The sequence below is a fragment of the Orcinus orca genome, chromosome 7 (genome assembly GCF_937001465.1).
Source record: "Orcinus orca chromosome 7, mOrcOrc1.1, whole genome shotgun sequence".
In the NCBI taxonomy this organism is placed as follows: domain Eukaryota; kingdom Metazoa; phylum Chordata; class Mammalia; order Artiodactyla; family Delphinidae; genus Orcinus; species Orcinus orca.
Window position 1 is genome coordinate 10,713,439 of NC_064565.1, and position 21,209 is coordinate 10,734,647.

The window sequence follows — 21,209 nt, forward strand, 5'->3', positions numbered from 1 at the left end:
CAGCCTGCTACCCGCTCGGCAAACCCAGGGGGAACGTGTCCTCCCACTGCAGTGGCTCCATTCAGCCCCGCAGAGCCAGTGTGTGAAAAGACAAAGGCCGAGTGATTCCTGAAAACACCTCCCCGCAAAATGGGGGTTTTTGCCTGCCTTCTCCTGTTTAAAGTTGAAGGTCACTTCTGAGTCTTCTGCACTGGCTGTGGCCTCCCCTGCGTCGGCCCAGCCTGTCAGCCCGGCCACCCTTTCTGATCCCCTGCCCCTCCCACCTCACCTTGCTCCTCCTTGGTCTCTCCCTGCCACACCACCTCCTCTCCCCCAACCAGCTGCCCCGCAGCCCAGCCTCCCACGCCTGCATCCCTTGCTGTTTCCTCTTCACGCCAGCTGTGCCCCAAGCGGCGGGCCTGCCACCTGTGTGCTTTCCCTGGATCCTCAGCCCCAACCTTCAGGCGAGCTGGGGACCCCTCCGTGCTCCACACCAGGTCCCTCCTAGGGAAGGCAGTCCCGACTTGCCCACCCACCCAGGCAGGTGCCCTTGGCAGGGACACAGAGACGAGCCTGCTCCCAGCCCAGAGCACGGGAGATCCCTGGGGGCCATCACCAACCCAAGACTCTCCTTCCAGAACACGCACCTCGTCCCAGAGACCTCCTCCCCGGAGGCCCTGGGGAGGATTCGGGGTGCAGGTCCTGGGAGCCTTGGCCCAGCACCCCCGGCTGACCAGGCCCCCTGCCCACAGACTCCTGCCCTGGTGGGTGGGGATGGGCGGAGGGCTTCGCCCTTGGCGTGGGGGCTGGCCTGGGCTCCCCTCCACGTGCAGCAGCGGGCAGAGCCTCTGGGAGTACAGCCTGTTGTCAGGCCAGGTTCGGAATCCAGCTGGCCCACGGTCCCGGGTCGGCCCTTCTCTGTGAAACGGGAAGGCTGCTGTAAGGGGTCACCTGCTTCTGGAGGACAAGGAGCCGGGTGTGGGCGGGGCCACAGCGAGCCACGCCCTCATCTCGTCTCCAGCCCCGACCATCGAGCCATCGCTGGGGAGGCCTGACGCTCCCCACGACCCGCTCAGCCTCACCCACCGCACTGCCCCCCGACGAGCCAAGCCACGTGGGCCTCAGCCTCCCCTGCGGAAACAGCTACGGACTGTCCTGTTCCTTTCTTCCCCTCAAAGGATCGTGACAAATTTCCAGGTCCCCCGCCTGCCAGCCCCGTCCATCGCCCCGGCCCCGGTCAGCGCCATCTGGTTTCCCGCCCCTAGGAGTCGGCTGGGTCACCCAGCTGCCTTCTCTCTCTCTGCTAAAGACCCTCCTGGCCCCAACGCCTGCTGGGCCTCCCACTTCCCTGCACCCCCCAGCCCAGCCCACCGGTCCCAGGGCGTCTCCCCTGGCCCAGGCTTCAGGTGGGACCCCGGTTCCTGGCGGGCCCAGAGGAGGGGTCTGAATACACAGCACTGCCCGGACTTGCCCCCAAACATGCCCTTTTTAGAGAAATTGCTCATATCCTGACTTTAAATTTCCATTCCCTCTGAAGTGTGATTGAATTTTTAAAATATGTCCCTTCAAGTTAACAGTCTCTCCCGGTTAGAACCAGTGTGTTAGGAGTCCTCCTCTGATTCCCCTCCCCTCTGGGCGGCATCTGGGCACACGGGACATTCCTATCCCCCAGTGATGGGTGGCAGGGCACTCACACGCCGCCCCCCCGCCTTGTCCCCCTGCCACCTAGTCAAGAAGGCCGTCGGGCCCCCGGCCAGGACTCCCAGCCTCTGTCCTCACCGTCTCCACTGCAGGGTGTCCAGGACAGTCGGGACTTGGGATCGTCCTCTTGGCCTGGATGAGGCACGGAGGTCTCCCCGGGGGGCTGGCCCTGCAACCCCGCTGTTACTCACCAGGGTTCTTGGCCGCCTCAATCGATAGAAATTGTTAAGAGACCAGCCAAGAAATTCAGGCAAGGCCTTACTGGGGCCCCTGCTGCAGCAGGGGACCCCGAGAACACACAAAAGTTTCCCTTGCTCACTTGCTCCCCGAGTGAGGGGCGAGCTAGTTCCTTATATGGCGTGAGGGTAGGGGTGGGTCCAGGGGTCAGGCCGGAGGGGTAGCTGAGGTGGTCTGCCCACCCGTTTGGTGGTGTTGAGTGCAGGGGGCATGCTCAGTACGCTGCTTTTGCTCCTGTCTCTTTAGAAGTGGCAGCTGGGAGGTTTTTGGTCTTTTTGTATCTTATTGTCCAGAATTTGCCCCAACTGCACAGGGCATGCAGTTATTTTTAGTCCCTTATAGTTTCTTTGTATTTTGTTGCTGGGAGGCATTTGTCTAGGTACAAGCACTACAGCAAAGGGTCCCAGATCCCAGGTCCCAGCCTGTCTCACCGCCACGGGGAACCCCCCACACACCGGCAGGTTCTTAACCTCCCCCCAGACAGGTGCCCCCCAGCCCACCAGCCATAGGAGGCCAGCTCTCTGCCTCGGTTAGCCTGCCACTCCGCTGCAGCTGACCCGTCCTGCAAACAAACAGCTCCAAGGCCCCAAACAGGGCACACACGGTCCCCTTTCCTTCTGCTTCCCTCTCAGCCCAGCCACGCTGTTTCCAGTGTCTGACCCTGGCCAAGGCCACTGACAAGGAGCACTGAGACCTCCCCTTCATCTCTGCCTGCGGGGCCCCCTAACCCCGGCCCCCAGCAGCTTCTCCCTCTGAAGGGCCTGTTCTCGCTGACCCCATCCTCCCACCCCACTCTGTGGCTCATCGAAACCCTGGGATTTCTCCGTAAAAGGAAGCTTAGGGACGGTGGAAAACACTTCTTTCGCAAACAAAAAGCCAAGCATTCAAGACACAGCCTCTCCAAGACTCAAGAGAGCCGCCTGGAGCCTTGCAGCTGGGGCTCCACGGGCTGTTCTGTCCCGTGTCACCCTGCCGCAGAAGCCGCAAGGCCGGTATTCAGGCCCTGGGGGCTCCGGACAATACTGTGCGCTGAACAGGTCAGCCTGGTGTTTTCACAGTGCCATCGAGGAGGGGGACGCCTCACACAGGGTGCTCTGAGGGACTCTGGCCAGAGGGCTTCCTGTGCAGCAGAGGCCGTGTTGTACAGTTCACACATTGTTCTCTAGGAAAGGTGTTTAACGCACAGTCTGCCCTCGTGCTTCCAGAGCGCATTGAGGTCCTGCACGGGACCTGGCCCGGACTCTCTGCCCATTTCCAGCCGGCACTCCACACAGGAAGTGATTTGTCCCCATCAAAGGATTTTAAACCTCTGGCATTGCAGCAGAACCTGCCGGTTGTCCCCTGATACTCGTCCCCCACTCCTTCCTTAGCAAGAGAGCCTCCACGGATCAGTGGCCGCACAGCCAGCCAGGGTCTAGACCACACTTCCCAGCCCCTCACAACGACACATGGCTACACCACGAAACTCTGGCTGACAGAGTCTTAACCACTAGACCACCAGGGAATTCCCCCTTTTGTACCTTCTGAATTTTGAAACATGTGAATGAATTACCTTTTTAAAACATAGATGGCTGAAGATAAAAACAAAAGTGAAATGGAAGATAAATGTTCAATTCACAACAGCGATTTTTCTCAGAGTTGGCAGAGCAGGGAGCGGCTGGGACTTTGGCTAAAGGAATAAGGGAATTTCGACTTTATCTGTAACACTCTACGTGCTATAGTTAGAAAACAAGGCACATCAAAGAGTAACAACTGTCACTTCTGGGTGGTGGGTACGGGGGCGGAGGTTGTCGTGTTATTTTCTGTACTTTCTGTATGGTTTTCTGTCTCTCAAAACAAAATCGTCATTGTGAAAAGCCCGCATGCAAGGCAGGCACAGAAGCTCGGGAACTCGGGCTGGCTTCAGGGTCCTGATGCAGGGAGGGGCCCAGGGAGACAGCCAGGCCCAAGAAGAGCTCCTGGCGGAGACGTGGGACTGAGGGATGCGGGGCTTGGAGTTTTGCTTCGTGTCATTTTGCTGAATGAACATGGAGCAGTCGTGACGGTCCCCAGTGTGGACCCAGCCTTCCCACACGTCTGTTTGTCCCCTTCACTGGAGCCCAAGTGGAGGTAGAAATCAGGTTCCCCACTGGCCTCTCTCATCACCTGAAGCGGGGCTCCTCACTACTGACCCTCGTGGGGGCCTTATTACCAGCCAACGGGGTAAAGGCCTTCCCTGACACCTGCACCCCAGCAGGGACACTGGGCCCGTGGATAGTCTAGGAGCCCCACTGGGCCTTTGCCACTGGGGGCGGGAGCAGGGCCACAGGTTTTTCTGTGCTGACTGGCTGCAGCAGGGTGGTTACTGCCTAAGCGTTTTCCACTCTGCTAGGCCGCCCCTTTGCTAGTCTTTGGGCTAAGACAGCAGGCTTCCCTGGGGCTCTGCTGCCTATGCCCACTGGCGCCTCTGGGTTCAGGGCTGCTTCTGCGCCATCTCTGGGATACGTGAGGCAAAAAGAAAACTCAGGAACTACTAACATGTCATTCCTTTGGTCTCAAAGTCCCTAGTTGGTGTGTTTCTTCTTTGCCTTCTAGAGCCTAGGTAGATACAGATGATAGATAGATGATAGATAGATAGATAGATGATAGATTAGATAGATAGATGATAGGTAGATAGATAAAGTTGATAGATGATAGAGTAGATTGATAGATGATAGATAGTTACAAGGATAGATACATAGATGATAGATGATAGATTAGGTAGATGATAGAGTAGATAGATGATAGATGGATAGATGATAGAGTAGATAGATTATAGATAGATGATAGATAATAGATACATAGATAGATGATGCATAGTTACATAGATTAGATAGATATAGTAGATAGATGATAGAGTAGATAGATGATAGATTAGATAGATGGAGTAGATGGTAGATGATAGATACATAGATGATAGATTAGATAGATGGATGATAGATTAGATATTTAAATGATAGATGATAGATAGATAATAGATGATAGAGAGAAAGATGTTAGATAGATAGATAGATAATAGATGATAGACAGGTGATAGATACATACATAGATAGATGATAGATAGATAGACGGATGACAGATACTAGATAGAAGATAGATAATATATGTTATATATACCATGTAGGTAAGTCTCCTGTATAGATACGTAGAGAGAGAGGTGGTTTAACTCAGCAGGAGGAAGAGGAAAAAGCATGTCTCCTCTCTGTTCCCAGGAGCAGAAGCTTCCTGTCTAAAGGACTCCTGTTGTAACCAAGCTGCCTTTGGGTGTGGTTGTTCTTAGAACAGGCATCAGTGTTTCCTCTGGTCAACGTCAGGGGGGCTCCACACAGAAAGACCTCAGGCACAGTCACTGAGAAAGTGGACGTGAGGACAGAACAATGACCATCCGGCGTCCTCGCTGCCCCCAGCTCAGGACGGCGCCCGCAGCAAGCTTGGCCCAGGCCCTCCCGAACTGAGTATTTCTGACTTTCCCGAGCACGAGAGAGACCTGACTCCCTCCCAAGGCCAGCTCCGCCCGTCTGCGGGCCCAGGCCAGAGGCAGAACCGGCACCATCCTTTCCTCTGCAGTCACCTCTTTGGTTCTGCTTTCATCTTGCTGGGCGTCCGTCCCTGGGCAGGCTGTGTGAGCTACACGCGGCTGGCTTCCCTGCGTGGGCCCCGGCCCACTCTGGGGCCTCGCCCTGGGGGGTCAAGTGACAGGAGGGGCATTGAGACAGGATGTGGACACCACGGGCTCACCCCTCAGCTCCATCTCAGCTCACATGCTAGTGGGTTGGGAGGGAAGGGGCCCCCGTGGGTGTGCTCCCCCAGCCCCCAGCCAGTCCTCACAGGCTCCCTTCCATACCCACCCTTGACCATCACTCTGGTCCTGAACTCACCAGCCTAGGAACCAGTGAGGAATTTCTACCCCCAGATCCTCTGCTTGCCAGCTTTGGGGCAAAACGCTGCTTCTCATCGTGCATGTGCTTCCACTATAAGATGAGGGGTCAGATTTGATCTGAGATGCAGGTAGGTAGTGGCTGCCCGGAACTCCCTGTGAGATGCTGTTTGCAGCTGGACAACAAATGGCTCCAGGACAGAGAGGATAAGTCTCCAGGCGTCCCGGGGATGGACCCACCTTGCCCAGCGGGCCCTGCTCCATAAGCACCATCTGCTGTCCCCTCCACATTCTCGTTCACACACTGGAGCTTCCTGCAAACACCTCCTGACCACGCTGCTCGCATCTGATCTCTTGCTCCAGGCCTGGGGAACACGAGCCCAGAGACCCTGCTTCCAGGGCTGTCACCAGAAGGTCTCTCTCCACGTTGCTTCTCCCTTCATGGAGCCACAAGGGGACGGAGGGAAGGGGGCCAGCCTGGGGGTCGGGCCTGCAAGGCAGCTGGAGGTCTGGCATTGCTGAGAGTAACCGCTTCACGTGGCTCCAGGGACTAGTACGGAAGAGCGTCCTCCGGTTGTAGCCACGTTACAAAGGCCCTCTGCTTTATCCCAGAGTGTTCTGGCCAGGGCAGAAGGAAATAATGGGCAGAGGGTGAGGGGCGGGTCAAAACGAGCCTAGTTACCCACCAGCAAAGTGATTCCCACTAAGGCCAGACCCCCGGGAGAGGTGCCTTGCCCCGTGTGCTTCATGCTGTATTGTTACATGCTGCATGTGTCATGGGAGATACATATTAGATGCTCTCTGCATCACATGTTAAGTGTGTGTGCATGGTGTGTTTGTTGCATGCTACGTGTGGTGTATGTTGCGTGGCATCTGTTACATACTAGGCATGTTATACACTGTGTGTACTGCGCAGCAGGTACTGTATTATGTGTTATATGCTATGCATTGTGTGTTATATATATTACATGTTATATACACATTATTGCTATGTATGTTTCATGCTGTAGTATTGTTCACTGTGTTACATGCTCTATATTACATGGTATATGTTCTACTCCCTATGTTACATGTTACGTGTGTGTACTCTACACATGCACAAGCTGTATTGCACATTATGCATGTTTACAGTATGTTGCATGCTATGTTTTCTTTAATTTTTATTGAAGTATAGTTGATTTACAATGTCATGTTAGTTTCAGGTGTACAGCAAAATGACTCAGTTATACATATACATCTATCCACTCTGTTTCAGATTCTTTTCTCATGTAGGTGGTTACAGAGTATTGAGTAGAGTTCCCTCTGCTTTATGGTAGGTCTTTATTATCTATGGTATATATAGTAGTGGCATGTTAGGTGTTATGTCATACATGTGCATGTGCTGTTATGCATGTTTTGCACTGCGTATGACACGTTATGTGTGCTGCGTGCTATACCCACTATACACCATGTGTGTTGACATGCAACTCCTCACAGACACTGGCAGTTGAGTCCAGTCTCCCAGGAGGAGGGGTCACTGGCTGCTGCAGGCTGCATCCTCCCCAGTTCTGAGCTCCCTTTACTCCCAACTCTGCCGGCCAGGGTGCTGCCACCAGATGCCAGGTCAGACCCACAGAGGCAGCCTGTGCTCCTAGCGGGGCTTGGTGAGAGCCTGGCCTATGGCAAGGCACTTCTGTGCTTTTAGATCAGCGACAGATGAATGTACGTAATTCCTTTGTCCATTCTCCTGTTGTGGGTTATTGGGTTGTTTCTAAGTTTTAACTGTTTATAAATACACTTGCTATTAAATTACTTACGTGGAGATGTTTTTATTTCTCTTGGGTGAATACCAAAGAGTGGAATTTCTGAGTCATGTAAGAGTGCATTTTAACATTATAACAAACTTCCAGTTTTTCAATGTGTTTGAACTAATTTCCCCCACAGGCTCCACCTCCTTGCCAACCTTTGTTGATGTCAATCTTTTCAATTTTCATCATTTTAGCAGTTGAGTAGTGATATCTCCTGTGATTTTAATTTTTATTACCCAGATAAGTAATGATGTGGTGTACCTTTTCATGTGCTTATGGGTCATTTGGAAATCTTCTTTTGTAAAATGTCTCTTTTGCTCATTTTTTAAAATTGGGTTGTCTCTTTCTTATTAATTTGTAGAAATTATTTATGTCTTCTTGACAGGAATCCATCGTCACATGTATGTATCCTGGATATCTTCTTCCAGCCTTTGCCTTGACTCTTTACTCTTTTGATGAAGACAAGTTCTCAATTTTAATAAAGTCTAAATTATTAATGTTTTGTTTGTTTTGTGGTTACTGCTTTTTTTTTTTGAGACTTTTGGACAAATAAATGTTATATATAAGGCTTCCAGGAAGCCTCCTTCAAAAGGACAGAGCATGCCCTTCACCTTTCTTTCGTCTAGAAGGGTTGTGCATAGAACACAGACATGATGGTCAGCGCCCTAACAGTCATCTCAGACAATGAAGTCATATTGGGAATGGAAGCCACAGAGAGAAGGAGCCTGAAACATCATGAGGGCACCGTACTGGCCCTAAAACTGTCGACTTCCAGACTTCTTTTATATAAGACAGAAATAAACTTCCATCTTGTATAAGCCTCCATCCTTCATGGCTGAATCCAAACTGATATATAAAGATCAGTTAGCAAACTCACTAATTACCCTTACGTTTTTCATTCTGTTTCAAAATTTCTCTAAATCATCAGGTCTAATTCTCATTGTCCTTCAGAGTCACCTAATGACCTTATAAAAGTAGGGGTGCCCAGGGTTTAAGTTGGGCCCCAGCACCCTGTTCTTCAAATAAGACGTAATCCCAGAGGGAGGAGATATGGGGATATATGTATATGTATAGCTGGTTCACTTTGTTATAAAGCAGAAACTAACACACCATTGTAAAGCAATTATACTCCAATAAAGATGTTAAAGAAAAAAAAACGATGTAATCCCCCCAGGGCTGCCAAGGTTGAGAATTGTTGCTTTTTTCTTGGCTTGAAAGTGTGGGCATAATGGTCTAGGTGGCTGAGCTTTGGACACTGGTGAGAAATGGACCAAGGCAAAGAGACTTACGAGATACAATAGAATTGCACTCGTGAGTTCTAACTCATGCCTTGAAATCTAGGCTACACCTGCCAGCCAGAAAAACAGATTTGTTCTTTAGAGTGATATAGAGTGTGGGACATGGATCTTGGCTCCTGGAGGAATGACCCCGGACCAGTTACAACCTCTGAGAGCCTCAGAAATATGTCTCTTAGAAATAACACCTGCCTGATCCCCAAATTGTTGTGAGAATCAAACAAGACCATGGACTTCAAAGGACCTTGTCCGTCACATCCTGCCAAGTTTCTGGCATTGCTGCAGCATAGCACGGAGGTTCTGTGCAGCCCACAGCGTCCTGAAGACCACGTGCACAGCCTTGCCCCTCAGAGCTTCACACTGAGCCCAGATCAAGGCCCAGGCCCCCTAATGCCTGGAGCCACAATCTTTATCAGCTTTTGGACACAGAAGCCCCCGGGAATCAAGTGAAAGCAGTTGATCTTCTCCCTGGAAAACGCAAAAGTCACAGACACACATACACACAAAATGTGCATAAACCTCAGGGATTTGCTGTCTCCAGGAAGCTCACCAGGAACTTAAAGTAAGAATACATGTTGTACAGCATGTCACCTCCACTCAGGACCAGAGGGAGGAGGCAAGCACTCCAGGCAGTGGGATAGCCTGCTAACAGGATGTGGCAGAGAATAAACCAGTGAGTGACAAGACTCCAAACAGGGCAAGGGTCTCCAACCCTCACCTCTAACAGAAGGCAGCTCTCCACCCTTGGTACCTGTTATAGAACAAATTGTGTTGCCCCCCCAACCCTGCCCAAATTTATATGTTGAAACCCTAACGCCCAAACTGACTGTATTTGGAAAACAGCCTTTAAGGAGGTTATGAGGTCATACAGTTAGGGGCCTAATCCAATAGGACTCGTGTCCTTATAGGAAGAGGAAGAGACGCCAGGGATGTGCACCCACAGAGAAAAGGCCAAGTGAGGACACAGCAAGAAGGTGGCCGTCTGTAAGCCAAGGGGAGAGGCCTCAGGAGAAACCAAACCTCCAGACCCCTTGATCTTGGACTTCCAGCCTCCAGAACTGTGAGAAAGAAATTTCTGCTGCTTAAGCCACGCCCAGTCTGTGGCATTTTTGTTAGCAGCCCTAGCAGACTGAGACAGTGCCTGTGCAGCCTGAGCTCTGGACAGCTGTGGTGGCTGGCCTGTCGGTGAGTGAGGTGTCCCCAGGGCACAGCCTCGTTCACGCTTCTCCCGGTGGGGCTGCCCCTCCTGCCTGCTGGCCTGACACAGTGGGGCCCCACCAGCACCGCCAGCCCCAAATCAAGCCTCCCACCACAATATCTGTACATCTTCCAGGCCCCTGGGTCCAATTTTTAAAACCATTTCTTCTCTGGTTTTAAAAGGTAGATTTACCTAATAAATTTCACCCAGAAAGAAATTATAATCCCATTGTGGAGGTAAACAGAGACCATTCAAATGAGAACAGGTGAAGTTCCTTTATTCAGAGGTAGCAGAGGAATTAGTCACCATCAGGTGCGTTTTCGTAAAGACTCAAAGGCAGACGGAGGAGTGAGAAAGATTTATTATGGAAAAAATGACAAGTCAGGTGTGCCCTGAGTGGAGCAAAAGCTAAGTGTTGAATCTAGGCAGTAGGTGTATGGGTGTTCATCTAATTATTTTCTCAACTTTTATACATGTTAGAACATTTTTGGAAGAAGAAGCTGGGAAAAAATGTTGGATCAGCAGCTTTGTTTAAACATAACACAGGGGCTTCCCTGGTGGCGCAGTGGTTGAGAGTCCACCTGCCGATGCAGGGGACACGGGTTCGTGCCCCGGTCCGGGAAGATCCCACATGCCGCGGAGGGGCTGGGCCCGTGAGCCATGGCTGCTGAGCCTGCGCGTCCGGAGCCTGTGCTCCGCAACGGGAGAGGCCACAACAGTGAGAGGCCCGCGTACCGCAAAAAAACAAAAACAAAAAAAACCCAGCATAACACTGACCAACAATTGTAGAACATGAATCACTAGCTTGAATCAAAAAACCCACAACTTCATTTTTATTTATGTGTTTACATATTCCTTTTCACAGCACAGTGCCCGAGGGTTAGGAATCAGCCAGCTGTGAACAGCCCTGCCACTGTGCTCCGGGGGCCACAGAGAGCCAGTCCCTGCAGGAGTGGCCACCCAGCTTCCTGGGCTCTATGTATTTCCATACATTCAACTGGCAGCCAGACAGCTTCCTGGGAGGCCAGTGCTCGGCACTCAAGTGTCCTGGGGCCCCTCCCCACACGCACACTTGGCCTCCCTCTTGGGCAGAGATGTCTCCACTTCTGAAGGAGGGACGCACTGCATCTCCAGCCACAGCTGCCCTGTCACACCCCAGAGAGGCCAACTCAACCTTGGCCCACAAGCTTCCTGGCCAGCAGCCCCGAGCTCAGGATGGCCACACAGGGCCAAGTGCTAATGAGGGCTCTTGATTTGTGTTTTTTTCTAAGTGGATTAGTCAATCAACCGAGTTGTGTCTACCCTCAAAGCATATCTAATCCCTTCTCATCCCCGTCACCACCACCCCGGTCCCCTTGATCACCGCAAGAACCTCCTCCCTGGGCTACTGGCTTCCCTCTGGACCCTCCACGTGTCCTCCACACAGCTGCAAACTGAGCCATACCCGTTTACTTCCCCGCTCAAGATCCTCTAGTGGCTCCCTCTGGGGAAAAGCCCAAGTATTAAGCACGGCCTACAAGGCCGCATGTCAGGGGTCAGCAAACTATAGCCCACAGGCCAAATCTGGCCCACAGCCTATTAGTAAATACAGTGTATTGGAACACAATCACTCACACTCATTCACTATTATCTATGGCTGCTTTCCTGCTGCAAGGGCTCATCTGGAACCGCCCTAGATGTTGCCATGAAGACACCCAAGTAGCCCCGTGGAGCAGCCCACTTAGAAAGACCAAGGACCCCAGCCAGCGTCCAGGCCTGCGCTGCCAGCCATATGAGGACACCACGTGGGATGGGGATCCTCCAGCCCAGTGAGCCTGTAGATGACTGTGGCCCCCGCTGACCTATGACTTCTGACACCAAGTGGAAACTGCCCAGCTGAGCCTTTCCCAAGCGCCTGACCCACAGATTCTATGAGCACTATATGCAGTTGTTTCACACCACTTGCATCAGGTCTGCTGATAGGCCCATTCTGCCATCCCGCCGTGTTCGTATGGTAAGCACCTTTAATTACATAAAAATGTCTGTCTGTATGTGTATGTGTGTACATATATTTATGTGTGTGTAACACTTTATACAAATGCGTGAGAATGGGTTTCCTTTCTTTTATTTTATTTTATTTTTCTTTTTTTTGCGGTACGGGGGCCTCTCACTGCTGTGGCCTCTCCCGTTGCGGAGCACAGGCTCCGGACGCGCAGGCTCAGCGGCCATGGCTCACGGGCCCAGCCGCTCCACGGCATGTGGGATCCTCCCAGACCGGGGCACGAACCCGCGTCCCCTGCATCGGCAGGCGGACTCTCAACCACTGCGCCACCAGGGAAGCCCGGTTTCCTTTATTTTAATCCTTTTTCTTTTTCTTCTTTGCTTGGCTCCATACAGCCCTCGTCTCCCATCTTGTCTCCCACATATCCTATATTATAACCTAATTTCCATATATTAGGTTCCATATATTCTCCATACGTCCCTCCATATTGTATGTATTAATAACCAAGCATATAGATGCATCGTGATACGTACGTACATCTAGGTGTCTGTATGGATAAAGGGCGTTGGCTAGTTGGCTTTACAAAGAGGGATCCCGTTTCCCGCTTTTCTGCATCTTGATTTTCTCACTCAGTGATATCTCATTTCTCACTCAATGAAACCTTCTGCTCAAGCACTTGCTGGATCTTCTTTGTGGCTGCCTTATGTTCCCTAGGTGGATGAGCATACCCTCCCTGTACGCACAGCCTCACCCACTGTGTTTATTTCTATTACAGTGGCCCAGAGTAGCCTGGTGCATTTTTTTTCTTTTTAAAGATTTTTTTGATGTGGACCATTTGAAGTCTTTATTGACTTTGTTACAACATTGCTTCTGTTTCATGTTTTAGGTTTTTGGCCAAGAGGTATGTGGGATCTTAGCTCCTCAACCAGGGATTGAAACCGCACCCCCTACATTAGAAGGGGAAGTCTTAACTGGTGGACTGCCAGGGAAGTCCTGGGCCTGATGTATTTTAAATTTTAATAGATGTTGCTCAACTGCTTTCCAGGAGGTCTAATGTCCAGGAAGATCTGTGCGTTTTCTTGCTGTGGACACAGGCCCGCAGTGTGCAGGGCTGTCACGGCTGCATGGGGACCAGCCTGCCCCAGCTCCCAACATGCTCCACATAGCTTTGTGCAAAGCCTTCTGCAAAACCACGTCCCATTGTTTCTCCAACTTTCCTCAGGCCCAACTAAACTTCATTAGCTGATCAACACCACTAGGTGTAGATAAAAATCACTCCCAAATTCCCCTGTACGGTTTTGCTCTCAGAGAAGAAACACTGCCCATCAGTGGTCCAGGGGACAAGGGCAGCTTGGGCCTCCACCCCTGCCCTTCCCCTCCCCCCATATCCAGGCCCCTCTGATGTCCTGCTTGTCCAGAGGGAGCTGCCAAACCATACACACCTGTAGCCACATGACCTGAGGGCAGGTGTTAATTGTTAGAGGCAGAACCATCTAAAACAGGTGTCCCTAAACCCTCTCAGATCAGACAGCCCTTGGCATCTCAGAAACACCTAAGGGGTCAATTTTTTCTTTTTCTTTTCTTTTTTTTTTTTTTTTGCGGTACACGGGCCTCTCACTGTTGTGGCCTCTCCCGTTGTGGAGCACAGGCTCCGGACGCGCAAGCCCAGTGGCCATGGTTCACGGGCCCAGCCGCTCCGCGGCATGTGGCATCCTCCCGGACCGGGGCACGAACCTGCGTCCCCTGCATCGGCAGGCGGACTCTCAACCACTGCGCCACCAGGGAAGCCCCTAAGGGGTCCATTTATTAAGTAGTCAGGTCCAAACACTTAACAAGTATGTATATGCTAATAACTTAGTAGCTGTCTGAAAGCTGTACACATGAATTTTAAGAAACTATTTTTAGTTCATTTTTGCATAACTGCCATTGGTTACTGACTGGGTACGTGGGCTTGCTGGGCGCTGCCCAGCTTTCCAATCCTCGCAATGAGATTGTACGCCGCCTGGCCCACGGTGACTTCTAAAACCCATCTTTCGAGTGGGTACTAAAACCTATCTTCGCGAAGACAGGGAAAGCGCCGCAGCATGACCTGGTGTGGAGACCTCGAGCCAGCAGCTCCCCCCATGTCCACCAGAGGACGCTGCGTGCTCCCGGAACTGAACATGCGCGGCCCAGCAGCTCCTGCCTCGCGCCGGCTCCGGACTCCCCCGCCACTCCCCGCTCCGCCAGTGCCCGCAAGAATCAGGTAAGGTCAGGAAACAGAGGCGGGTCCTGGGCTGGGACGTCGGCTACCCAGGTAGGAGCCTGGCTCGGGGAACGTCGCTAGCACAGAGCACAGGCGCCGTGGCCCCTGCTCCCGGGACCCCATCTGTGCGCGGCTTGTCCCCGCGCGCGCTGGGGTCAGAAGGGGTCCGGGTGGTGGGAACACGACCGTCCTCGATCACCGCCGGGGGCGGACCCTGACGGACCGCGGGGACCGCGGGCAGCCCATCCTGGGCCACGTGACACAGAAACCAAGACCGGACTCTTTCTGGCAACGAGCCAGGTGTGGTCCACTGCGGCGTCCCCACAAGCCAGGACCGGCCCCGGGTCTGCGGCCTCTGCAGTCTCGGGAGCCATCCAGGGCTGGAGACCCGGCCTCGGACACAGCTGGGGACACAGAAGATGCTCTATAAAGGCATTTAAAAGAACAGACTACACAGAATGAAGACAAAAGATACACAAGCAATATTCACAGTATTTACTTTTGAAGTGAGAATATAGACTGCTTTTCTTGTTTTTCTGCACCGTTCAGACTTTCTAAACTACATAGGTATCACCAGAATAAACTTTTTAAAGCAGTGGTTTGCTTTAAGAGGAAGTCGTGCATTCCTCTCCATCTAGGATAGCTAAAGTCTGAAAAGGGGATCGCAAACTCAGATGTATCCAGATGCCTGGTGAGTTGGGTAAATGAGGGCAGAGCTGAGCATAAGGCAGTAGGGAGTGGTGGGGACTGCAGAGAACCAGATGCTCTGAAGGAAGAAGGCTCCTCCAGCTCCAGATCATCTTTAATCTTCATAAAAGCCTAGGGCAGGGAAAGGGGAGGCAGAGCCCAAGACGACAAAGCAAGAAGCAGCTGCAGGGCGCTCGTGGGAGGGGGCGGGCGGTGCAGGGGCGCGGGCGCCACCTGCCGGTCCATGGGGTTGCGCTTTCCCACGCCACGCCCGTGGCCCAGCCTGCTGCAGCATCTCTGGCCCATGGGGGAGGGACAGGGGGCTGCTCCCTGGCCTCATTTCACCCGTACAACAAAGCCGTTTGTCCGACCACGCAGAGGTGTTGTAAGAGGGGTGAGGGGGCAGTGGAAGCACTTGAAGGGTGTGCAAATCTCCAAATATCAATATGGAAAGCATACCAATGAAACTTAAAAGGGTGTACACAGGAGAATCTTTACGGCCTTGGGGCAGGGAAAGATTTCTTAAACAAGACAAAAAAGGAAGAGATTGATATTTAAAGCTTGTCTACATTAAAATTAAGAAGTTCTGGTCCTTAAAAGACACTGTAAAGAAAATGAAAAGAAAGAGGCAAACTGGAGAAAAGAAAAAGATATTTGCAATACATATACTTGAAAAATGATTTCAACCTAGTGTGTGTGTGTGTGTGTGTGTGTGTGTGTGTATTTAAGTCTATGAACCAAGAAGAAAAAGACACAACTCAACAGCTTAAATCCTAATATTTCCTACTTCCTAGGAAAGGAACCAGGAGGGCCAGTAAATGTGTGAGAAGATGTCCAGCCTCATTTATTTTCAAAGAAACATAAATTAAAACAATGATATTCAATATCACACTCATTAGATTAGCAAAAATTAAAATTTCTGTCAATATGGAGTGTTAGGAAAAAAAAGAGCTTTCATGCACGGCTAGTGGAATTGTGAAATGGAGCAATCACTTTGGAATACAGCTTGGCATCTAATAAAGGTGGACGTATAACAAAGGTGCCTCCCCACCGCCCAGGATTCCCCTCTTCATATATGTACCTAAATGGAATGCAAGCACATGTGCACCAGGACCCATGTAAAAGAATGTTTGTGGTAGCGATGTTTGTAATAGTAAAAAACCGGAAATAACCCAAATGGCCTTACTGTAGAGGGAGTGGATAGCCTATACTCAATTTTTTTTTTTTTTAATAAATTTATTTATTTATTTTTGGCTGTGTTGGGTCTTCGTTTCTGTGCGAGGGCTTTCTCTAGTTGCGGTGAGAGAGGGCCACTCCTCATCGAGGTGCGCGGGCCTCTCACTGTCGCGGCCTCTCTTGTTTTGGAGCACAGGCTCCAGACATGCAGGCTCAGTAGTTGTGGCTCACGGGCCCAGTTGCTCCGCGGCACGTGGGATCTTCCCAGACCAGGGCCCGAACCCGTGTCCCCCGCATTAGCAGGCAGATTCTCAACCACTGCGCCACCAGGGAAGCCCCCCTATACTCAATTTTATATGGCCTGACCTAATACATTGCTTTAAATTAAATATGCAGGAGGGAAAACTATTAAGAAAAGTAAGGGAATGATTAATACAAATTTTAGAAATATAATAACCTCTAGTAGGGAGAGAGGGGGCTATGATTAGAGAGAGGCATGTGGGATGGGAGGGAGGGGAGGAGTTGCTTCTAAGGTACCTGTAATGTTTTCCTTCTCAACCTAGGTGAGATATATTTTATTTTGAATCTTTAAACTGAACAGATGTGTTTTTTAATACACTCTTATTTGTATAGGACATATTTCAAAATTAAAATTTAAGAAGAATGTAATGTAAAACGCCATACAGATATGTACTACAGCACATTTTCTATGTGGTGGTCCATTCATATCCATTGTTAAACACCCGCCATTGGGCTGGACCAGAGAGGGAAAGAATTTTTACAGCCCAAACCTCCATCCTCAAGAGGCACGCCTGGCTCTCCAGCCCTGCCTCTTCATGCCTCCAATCCCCACTGATATGAAAAGATGTGCAGGACCCACACACCATAAGGTACAAAACATTGCTGAGCTAAATTAAAGAAGACCTAAATAAATGGAGAGAAACTGTGTTCATTGGTCGGAAGACAGTATTGTTAAGATGTCATTTCTCCCCACATTGATCAAAGGTGAATGCTGTCCTAATCAAAATCCCAGCAAGCTTTTTTGTGGAACTTGACAAGTTGACTCTAAAATGTTTATGGAAATGCAAAAAACCTAAAATAGACAAAATAACTCTGAAAAAAAGACTTACGTTACCTGGTTTCAAGACATTAGAAAGCCACAGAAATCAACACAGGGTGATATGGGTGGACATATCGATGAATGGAACAAAATAGGGAGTACAGAAATAGACCCGCGTATATATGGTCAATTAATTATCAATAAAGGTGCCAAGGCAATTCAATGGAGAAAAGGTAAACTTTTCAACAAATAGCAATATGCAAAGCAAAACATCCTGATCTTTACCTCACATCATAAAAAAATTAACTTGGAATGGATCATAGATGTAAGAGCTTAAAGTATAAAACTTCTAGAAGAAAACATAGGAGGAAAACTAAGTGACCGTGGTGGTTTTAAAAGAGATGTTCACAAATTCTCTGATATTCCTTCTTTCAGGATGTGGAGCTTAATTTCCCTCCCCCTGAATGTGGGACAGACTTAATTCAGCTCTAGCAAATAGAATTTGGCAGAAGTAATGGGCTATCACTTCCAAGATTAGGCTATTAAAAGACTGCAGCTTCCACCTTGGGCTGGTTTGCTCACTCTCCCTCCCATCCTCCCTCTCTCCCTCCCTCCCTCCCTCTCATTATTCACTTTGGGGGCAGCCAGCTGCTATGTTATTAGGAGAGGCCCATATGGTGAGGAACAGAAGGCCTGCCATCAGTCATGTGTGACCTCTGAAGCAGATACTCATTTTGAGTCTTAAGATGCCTGCAGCCTCATAAGAGACTGAGCTAGAACTATCCAGCCAAGCTGCTCCCAAATTCCTGACTCATGTGAAAATAACAAATGTTTGTTTTTTAAGCTGCTAAATTTGGGGTTAATTTATTATGCAGCAATAGATAACTAATACAGTGATCTTCAGTTTGGCAAAAATGCCTTAAAAATGACACAAAGAGGGGGCTTCCCTGGTGGCGCAGTGGTTGAGAGTCCGCCTGCCGATGCAGGGGACACGGGTTCGTGCCCTGGTCCGGGAAGATCCCACATGCCACGGAGCGGCTGGGCCCGTGAACCATGGCCGCTGAGCCTGCACGTCCGGAGCCTGTGCTCCGCAATGGGAGAGGCCACAACAGTGAGAGGCCCGTGTACCGCAAAAAAAAAAAAAAAAAAAAAAAAAAAGACACAAAGAACATGAACTATAACAGAAAAAAAAATCCATAAATCAGATGTTCTAAAAAGCAAAAACTTCTGCTCTTTTAAAGAAGCTGCAGCAGGGTTCCAGACAAGATGATGTAGACACCATTTTTCCCTGTTCCTTCCACTAAGTACAACTAAAACCCTGAACATAATACAATTGACAATCATAAAAGGACTGTCTTAGCTTGGGCTCTTATAACAGAATACCATACATGGGGTGGCTTAAACAACAGACATTTATTTGTCATGGTTCTGGAGGCTGGGAAGTCCAAGATCAAGGTACTGATAGATTCAGTGTCTGGTGAGAGCTGGTGGAGAGGGAGAGAGAGAGAGAGAATGAGAATGAGAGAGCGAGAGCAAGTTCTGTTACCTTCTCCTGGTTTTTTTTTTTTTTTTAACTATTTATTTAATTTATTTATTTGGCTGTGCCAGGTCTTCGTTGTGGCACGCAGGATCTTCATTGTGGCATGTGGGATTTTTAGTTGAGGCATGAGGGCTCTTAGTTGCAGCATGCAGGATCTAGTTCCCCAACCAGGGATCAAACCCAGGCCCCCTGCATTGGGAGCACAGAGTCCCAACCACTGGACCACCAGGGAAGTCCCTCCTGGTCTTATAAGGGCACTAATCCCATTATGGGTGACCCACCCTCATGACCTCATCTAAACCCAATCACCTCCTGAAAGCCCCACCTCCAAATACCATCATATTGGGGATTAGGACTTCAACATATGAATTTGGGGATGACACAAACATTTAGTCCAAAAAAGGACTTAAAGATGGAAGGCAGACTGGCTATTTGATGGTAGCAGACAACTCAGGGCAGCCCAGATATGGCACTTGGGCCAACATGTGGTCAGTGGAGAATGAATAGAGAGAGTTCCCCTGCACCCAGGAGCAGCAGGTGGCCCAGACTGGATTGCTTTCCCTCTAGCCATGGTGCCAGCAGAGACCAAGTGGTGATTCCTGACTCTAGCCCCCCACCCAGTGGTAGCAGAAAGCCTATGGCAGCACAGCAAGACCAGAGGACCTGGGGCACTTTCTTCCCCACTGCCTGCTGTCTTAGCCAGGCTGGAGTCTGGACTTACACCACCACCCAGCAGCCTCTGAGACTGCAGAGCTTTCCTTCCATGTGGGTAGCATCACCGACCCAGCAGTGGCAGGCAGTGCCCCTCGCCCTCCAAACTAGGGAATGGTGGGAGGAATTTGGAGAGAAGAGAACTGGAGAAAGGGATTTTCTAACCTGTATAGGTTATTCTGGGCAGACAGCTGATTGACCCACATGAGAAACTGGCCAGAATGAACTCACCAAAATGTTTGAGACCCAGGCTTTCACGGCAGCCTTTGAATAGCACACAAACAAAGCAGACCAGAATAGCATTGCAAGAACTCAGGAACAAATTGTCATTGGAACCACAGTCCACAAAAGTAGGCCAGGACCAGCATGCATCCTAAACAGGATGACTGCTAGAATAGACTATTTAAATAGGATCCAGAGTCTTATAATGTAATATTCACAATGTCCAGGATACAGGTAAAAAAAAAAAGATCACCAAGAGCCAGGAAAATCACAACTGGAAGGGGAAAAGACAACAAATGCCAACACTGATATGGCTCAGATATTGGAGTTATCTGACAAAGATTTTGAAGCAGGCATCATAAAAATGCTTCAGTGAGCAATTATGAATACTCTTGAAACACAAAAATAGAAAATCTGAGTAAAGAAATAGAAGATATAAAAAGAAACAAGTGAGAATTAAAGAATTAAAAAATTCACTAATCAAGATTAAAACTCACTGGATGGGCTCAATAACAGATTGAAGAAGAGATATGAAAGAATAGTGAAGACAGATGAATAGAACTTATCCAATCTTACCAACAAAAAGAAAATAGATGGGGAAAAAAAAAAAACCGACCTCAGAGACCTGTGGGACAACAATGAAAGATCTAACGTTTGTGTCACTGAAGTCCCAGAAGGGGAGGACAAAGTGTGGAACAGAAAAAAGAATTGAAGAAATAATGGCTGAATATTTCCAAAATTTGGTGAAAAGCATAAACCTATACATTTAAGATGTTGAGCGAACCCCAAAAGGGCAAACCTAAAGAAATCCACCCCAAGACATACTATAATCAAACTTATGAAAACTAAAGACAAAGGAAAAAGTTCTGAAAGCAGCTAGAAAGAAATAATGTGTTGCCTATAGAAAAACAATTCGAATGACAGCAGATTTCCTATCTGAATCCAAGGAGGCCAGAGTAAGTGGCACATTTTCAAGTGCTGAAAGAAAAGAGCTGTCAATGCCAAACTATATCCAGTGAAAATATCCTTTAGAAATGAGAAATGAAGTCTTGCTTAGGCAGAGAAACACTAAGAGACTTTGTCACCAGCAGATCTACTCCTGAAAACTAGCTAAAGACATTCTCTACACAGAAAGGATATGATAACAGAAGGAATCTTGGAACATCAAAAAGAAAAAGAAAAAAAAAGAGAGAGAGAGAGGGTGAAATGGGTAAAAAAAAAAAAAATTGGGGTAAATATAATGTTATCATTCTCATAAGTTTTTAAAATTATGTTTGATGGTTGAAGTACAAATTATAACATGATCTGATGTGATGCTTAATATATTTAAAGGAAACACTTAAGGCAACTATATTTTAAAAGTGGAGAAGGTAAAAGGACCCAAATGGAGATAAGGTTTCTACACTTTTCTTGCAGCAGTAAAGTGTCAGTACCAGTGGTCTGTGATAAGTTGTGTGTGTGTACTGTCACACCTAAAGTAACCACTAAAAGAAGT